This window comes from Gavialis gangeticus, unplaced genomic scaffold (genome assembly GCF_001723915.1).
Source record: "Gavialis gangeticus isolate Ggan-Ray unplaced genomic scaffold, GavGan_comp1, whole genome shotgun sequence".
Taxonomy (NCBI): Eukaryota; Metazoa; Chordata; order Crocodylia; family Gavialidae; genus Gavialis; species Gavialis gangeticus.
In genome coordinates this window covers 23,837,313-23,844,236 of record NW_017729001.1, presented here as the reverse complement: position 1 = coordinate 23,844,236, position 6,924 = coordinate 23,837,313, and the positions used below count along the sequence as shown (strand labels likewise).

The following is a 6,924-nucleotide window of genomic DNA, read 5'->3' as shown; positions in this document are numbered from 1 at the left end:
GCATACGTGTCATACCAGATCTCTATTTCTGGGATCCTTGAATCAGTCAGCCGACTAAGCAGGAAAACAAAGGTAAGCTTATAAAAAAGCAATTCAATCTTGCGGCTTAATGTAATAGAGGTGTTTACTACACGGTTATTCTGAATGCTGTAAATCAGTGGTGCTCAGCGTACAGCCCACGACCCATATCCAACTTCTGAAATGGGAAAATCAGCAGTAAGGAGCTCAGCCCTTCGGCTAATTACAGATGGCCAAAAAGCCCAAAGCTGAATTGGTTCAATTTTGGAAAGTTAGTCTAAGCTGCGTAGATTGTATTGATAAGCAAGTGAACAGACATTCGCTTTCGATTCCCGAAATCCAGCCACTTGCCTGCAGTGGCCCAGGCTAGAAGCCGGGGTGCTACAGCACGCCTCCCTGCTCACCTGGAGCAGACAGCTTCTGCCAAGGCTAGTCCACCCACTCTGTGAGGAGAGGTTTTTCAGAGAGGTGCGAAGCATCCTTGGATGCTGGGGGACTAGGAGTTAACTTGAACCCGGAGGGGATCTGGGACAGAAGTTCAATAAACTGATTTAACTAAAGTTAATTCAGTCTGATACTACAACCATCCAAGCTGATCTTAAACCAGTTTCAGCCATTTTGAAAGTGGTTTATGTGCACTGAACGTCTGTTGTGTTACAGATTTGAACCAGTTTCCAGTCACTTATACCGGTTTATGTGTAATTTCTGTCCCTAGCCTATGTGTCCCCTTTGGTATCCTGAGTCATGCTGCTGATGCCCTCCACAGCCACAGCCCCAGCCCCTTCCTCTCGCCCTTTCCACCCTCACCCCTTATTCTGACACAGGCAGCCATCTTCCTTCCCCCATCTCTTTTTGGACAGGAATGGTGGCCTGTGGTACGGCTGGGTCACAAGCACCCAGCCCACTGCTGTAGAAGCTGGAACTCCCCTGCTGTAAATGAAGCATACAGCTTGGTAGCTTACAGTGGTTAGGCTTTGAAGGGATGTGCCTTTGCAGGCTAACTTGATTTTCAACTGCTCTTTGGTTCACGGTTTGGAAAAATGAAAAAAATTACTCCTGGTTCTTGATCTACAAGCAGCAATAATACCAACATTTCAAGGAACATAATGAATACACTTCCACCCCCTTTTTGTAGTATGAAATACTGACTGATGCATCATGCCTGCTGAAAAAAAGTATTTTTATGGCAGTCTCCTTGGGCCAGATTCTGCAATCTCTGCTTAAAGTAATAATTGGCAATATTGTTCCATCATTAGTCATATCCTGCTCTGCAAGCAGCCCACGGCAATCAGTGGGATTGTTATTCTCAAGGAGTTTGGTAGTTCTCAGGAAGAGTAAGGGTTGTAAGAATTTGACCCCATTGTTTGTTAGTTTTAGTCTGTAATTATGATGGGCAGCCAAGCCATATCCTGTTTGCATCTATTGGAACTAATGCTGAAACAAAACAATCGCCAGGGTTGTTTCGCAAACCCTCTATCTATGGAACTGCCACCAATGGTAAAAGGAGTCCACACATGCGTGGCATTAGCCGACAGAGATCTGGGATGAGGCTTATATGGAGCAATGGCTATGGGAAGGAAGCAGTGACATCCTATCTAGTGTATTTTGGCTTCCTCGAAGCATAAAGATGTTGAAAAAGGCAAAGCAAGTTTTTAGAATTTCTTTTTTAAAGCTCAAGTTATAGTATTCATTGCACAAACTCTGTCCCTGGATCGGTGCCAATGGGAGCTCAGAAATAGGGACCCATGAGCCCAGAGGTCACCCTACTGTTTGTCTTTGCAACCTAGAAGGAATTGCTATCGATGGGGCTGTACTTTGTTTCGTTAGAATTGCAGCTGGCACTGAAATAACAGCCGGCACGTTTCTTCTCCACATCTCGAAACACTTTCCCAAGGTGGGTGGGCATGTGCTACCCGATGCCCTGGCCCCTTTTTATAGGGGACACAACTGAAGCAGAGAGTAATCTTGGTAGCAGAGGGATGTGAGCTCTCACAAAATCTTATGCATCTCTCATCCAGTTAATCTATGAGATGCATCTCTACCCTTCCTTCTTAGTAGCAGGGTTAAGAACAGCCCTTTGCTTAATCCAGCATGCCCTAATCCACAGTTGATGTCAATGGAGAGACTCCTCTTGACTTCCTTTGGCTTTTCAGCAGGTCCTTAGATCACTGCTGAGTTAGTTAACGGATGAGTGACACGGTGACTTTATGTAGACTGCTGGGAATAAACATGGTTGTTAGCATCCCTCTTCTTCAATCGGGCAATCTCTGTTTGACTGGATGTTTCTGCCTCCTTGTAGGCTCATGTTAATGGCTACTGAGTGTTTACAGTATCAAACAACCACTGTTTGAAATGCAACCTTAATGAAAACTATCCATGTCTGCAGCAGGATGGAGAAAGCAAAAGGCTTTGACATTCTGTTTCCTTGCTTGATGTTTTTTAACACAACAGACATAACTGCAACCTACCATTTAAAGACAAATAAGAAAAGTTGGTTTCATTTGCATAACAAAAAGCTTCTTGGACTTGGGAGCAAGGAGATTCCTTTGAAATGCACAATTGTTTCTGTCTTTGATGGGGAGAAAAGGGTCCCTTCAGCTTGGAGCTCACCCTTTCTCCTCAAAAGAAAAAGAAAAGAAAACTCACAGAAACACAAAGACAGTGGCCAGCTGACCCTTTGCCTGCTATTTTTTACTATCTGTTCTTCTTCATGGTACCAAAAGTGCTGTAATCAACTCACATTTCAGCCTATGTGCATGAAAAACACTGCCCCCCATTATAATTTGTTAGTGTACAAATCTTTGGAGTATGAAAATATTATAGATGGTCATTGTTCAGCATGGGGATTTCGTAAAAGACAGTGATTAAATCCTTAAACCTTGCGCTTTGTATATGCAGCAAATACATCAAGGAACTACCCAGGGGGGTTTAACAGTATGGTTTTATTTTAAGGAAAGGAAGTGCCTCCGTCCCCCTCCTCTTCCCCACATGCCCCAAATTACCGCCTTGCCTTGATTGTGTGCAGAAGCGCATACTGCAAACAGCAAAAAGCAAATTTCCAAGTTTATGAGATTGTTTAAATTGGGACCAGGGGAGGAAGCGAATAGTTCATTAGCTTTGCTGGCTTCCATATTTCCTATGGGATGATTAAGAGTTACACTCAGCAGTGTCTAGCTCAACCTCTTTTAAGAGCAGGTGAAAATTAAATAGAGGTACAGTAATGGCCTAAAATTAATCCCTTTTAAAATATATTCCAGGACTTTACACTACTCAGCACATAACAGATTTGATTCAGGGTCAAATGTCCCCGTTCAGGGCCCAATGCTGTGAGGCTGTAAGCACAGCTCAGTAACTTATACGTTTTAGTCCATGAGTTTATCTTAAATACTTCAGTGCCTCCCATTGCCACGAGACCTGAACCTGGTGCTTAATATAATAATCTTCAAAGCACCTCTATTAGGCAGGAAAGTGCTATTATTCCCATAGTATTGTTGGGAACAGAGGCATGCCTGGTTTGTAGATAATTGAGAGGTATTTTATTAACAAATAAAAGACACGCTGAGTTTGGAACAGATGCTCATTTATCTCGCTTTAGTAAACATGGACAGATTTAGGTACAGTAGAAGACTGTTCATTATAGTTTTTAAAAAGTACATACTAATCTGGAAAAGTTTCACCCTGGGTTCCTTGCAATGCATTTTTCTGCAAAATCTGTCATTTGAAAAATCAGCAGATTGTCTCTGTGGGCCTCTAAAATCATATACCTCTGGGTAGTCTTTCTGTAGATCAAAGCTATGTTTTATTACAACATAAAACACTAAAAATGCCCTCACTTAAAGCACTAGTTCCCCATACAAACAAAATCAGCTTCACCCTTTGGAAAACAGCTGGCATTTGGTTTGGTGGAGTGAACTGAGATATTTCTGAACTGACTAGTCCTTTTCCTGTAGGCTTGTAACAGGTGAAACTGGAAATAGGAGCCATGCACCTGAAACACGTCTTCAGGTTTTGTTTCTTGTCCAGATGATTTAAAAATTCTTTTCCTGATTTCATAAACAGTTTCCAGAGCGCATCCTAGAATAGTATCATTTCTAATAAAGTCCTGGTCTGCTAAAATCAAAATATATCCAGAGCAATGAATATATGTAGCTCATAGCTCCCCTTCCTGTGATCCAATTGCTACACCCAATATAAACCTGCCATAGTAGTAGCAGAGTCACAGCTTTGTCTGCAGCAGTTGTTGAGCTTCAGAGGCAGACCCATTCAGGGAAGGAAGGGGGAAAAGCCAGGGGATATGCAATGAGGTGGTTTTCAGCCTAGGTGGTTTTACTTGCCTGGCAGGGGAGATGCTCTTCTTCTTGGCCTTGAATGACTGGGTGTAGTTAGAGGGGAAAGGCCTGTCCCTTGCGCTGCAGGCAGGCTGACCTCTGTAAGAGTCTACAAAACACCTCCAAATGTGATGATCTTGGCTACACAATGTATGATGATGGGGGATTGCTCTCGGGCTTTCCCTCTAGCTCACTCATTTGGCCTTTTGGCTAGGGACAAGTGAGACTAGGAGGCATCCGAATTCCAGGCTTGGGGCTTGCAAATAGGATCCTGCCATGGATTTGGGAGTACCTGGAGCCCCAAGAGGTAGGATACTCGCTGGTGGTAGCATCACACAAATTTGAACAGTTGAGCTTGGCTCAGTCGATAGAATTTGGGACTGATTTGGTCCAAGACATGAAATTAATAAATAAATAAATAAATAAATAAATGTAGACCCTTCCAGTTGTGAAGAGACCCATACTGTGAGATACCAGAGGACTTTCCTGGCTAGAATTAAATATAAACTGATTGTTAACTGTTAATATCTTGTTCTTCACCATTTTCTAACAAATTATTCTAAACAGTTGGGAAGAACATGATTTGGCTCATGGTGTCTTGTATTAAAGAACAACAATACTATTTTGCTTTTAGATAAGGCCTTGCTGCACATCATCTGTGGCTATCCAGGCCTTAGTACCATCTAGGAGGCTCACAAACAGAGCTGAGATGTTGCAGTTGTTTGGATGTCAAAGCACATCTTTCTGTCAATGAAGAATTTTGTCCATGTCAAACAGAGAGAGAGATGGAGGTTGCCTCTGTTTTTTCCTTTCAACAACTCCACCTATTAATTAGGCCACACACCCTAAAGTAAGCATGACACGGACAAGAAAGATTGGCCTCAATGATATAAAGAACTGCAAAAACCGGTATGTCTAATATAATCTGGCTCAGGTAGATAACCCAGAGAGACTATAAAGTATAAAATGGTACTAAACAGATATTAAACTTAATTAAAAACAACCATTTGTAATAACTGTACAGTGTATATCATCCCTGCCTGAAGCTTTACAATCATCCGACTCCACACCCTACCCCTGTTCCTCCTGCTCCACCCAAGCTTTCGTGTCCTTTGCCCAACTCATGACTTTGTGCCATTGTTCCAAGGCATCTGAAAACAGCCTTTCACTTAATTGCCCTTTTTTCCCACCAAAAAAAGCACCCGAAAACAAACTACTCTGGAAGGGTCTACAAATGTGTAGGGCCAGATCCTGGCTGGCAAAAATCTGCATTGATCCTCCCGTATCAATGCAGTTACACTGATTTATACAAGCTGAAGATCTGACCTATTCTGAGCCTCTTCCATATTCTTCTGTATCGAGCCTTCTTCAATGCTTAGTGGTTAAGACAGTCATCTCTTCAGAATAGAGCCCCCTCGTACATCTTGGACTATTTTGAAGCCAGCCAGCCAGTTACATACTTAGTTCTGGATAATAATGGACCAAATTCTGGAGTCCTTGAAGCAGTATTGATTCCATTTGTATCGCCAAAAGAACATGAGTGCTTTTAATCTAGTCACTGTATTTTGTGTGTGAGGATGTAGCTGGAATACACGTAGTTACTGAGTGTCTGTAACACAAGGGGAAGAAATAGATGTATATAGTGGAAAACAGATTGGTCCCAGCAGATCCAGGACCTAATATGGACTTTTCCTCCTAAAGTAAGTAAAGATATGCACGTTGTGTCCATGTCCTCCAAATGACAGTGTAGAGGTATCTGGGCTATCAACCCATAGCATATGTAGTAAGAAGCTATGACTTTGTGTTATTTAGATAGTTCAGTTCTGGTCATAGGTGACTGGTAGGGGGTGTATGGGGGTGTATGTGCCCCCCCCCGCCCCCAAAGGGGCTGGTGCCCCCCACGATGGCCAACACTGATGCTGTCAGTAGAGCTGGCACCCCCTCTGACAGGGCTGCTGCTATCAGTGGCTTCTGCAGGGGCCACCCCAGATTCAGGAGGCACCAGTCACTCATGGTCCTGGTTGTACCAGTGTTTCATATGTCTGTTTTTTCCGTGTGTTGTTCTCCTTAACCCAGAGAGTGCAATTAAGGAGGAGGATAGTGAATACAGTGACTAAGGACAGAAGTTAAACATACACCTATATAAATGATCAGAAACTGGTTCAAATCTGTAACACAGATGATCTGCAAGGTCCCTTCCAGCCCCTAACGATCTATGAACCTGTGTAGAATCAGACTTATCTGATTTAGGTTAAATCAGTTCATTGAACTTCGGTCACAGATCTCCTCCAGATTCAGGTTAACTCACAGTCCCCAGCATCCCAGGATGCTTTGCACCTCCCCCAAAAACCCCTCCTCAAAGGGTGGGTGGGCTATGCTTGCCCCAAGCTATCTGCTCCAGCCAAGCACCACCCTCCCTGCCACCTGGCATGAGCCACGATAGGCATGGGGATGCATTTCTGGAATCAAAAGTGAATGTCTGCTCACTTGCTTATTGGTTCAGTCTACGCAGCTTAGACTAACTTGCGAATATTGATTTAATAGATTTCATAGATATTAGGGGCTGGAAGGGGCCTCA

At 43.2% G+C, this 6,924-nt stretch overlaps 1 long non-coding RNA gene across 1 annotated transcript; it reads right to left on the bottom strand.

The window, feature by feature from the left end:
* Positions 1–373: 373 nt before the first annotated feature.
* On the bottom strand, positions 374–4,595 carry LOC109290660. Its single transcript, XR_002095649.1, has 3 exons — positions 4,467–4,595; positions 3,590–3,594; positions 374–384 (listed from the first exon to the last, which is right to left on the bottom strand). It is a non-coding gene; the product is annotated as an uncharacterized LOC109290660 (long non-coding RNA).
* Between the last annotated feature and the right edge of the window lie 2,329 nt (positions 4,596–6,924).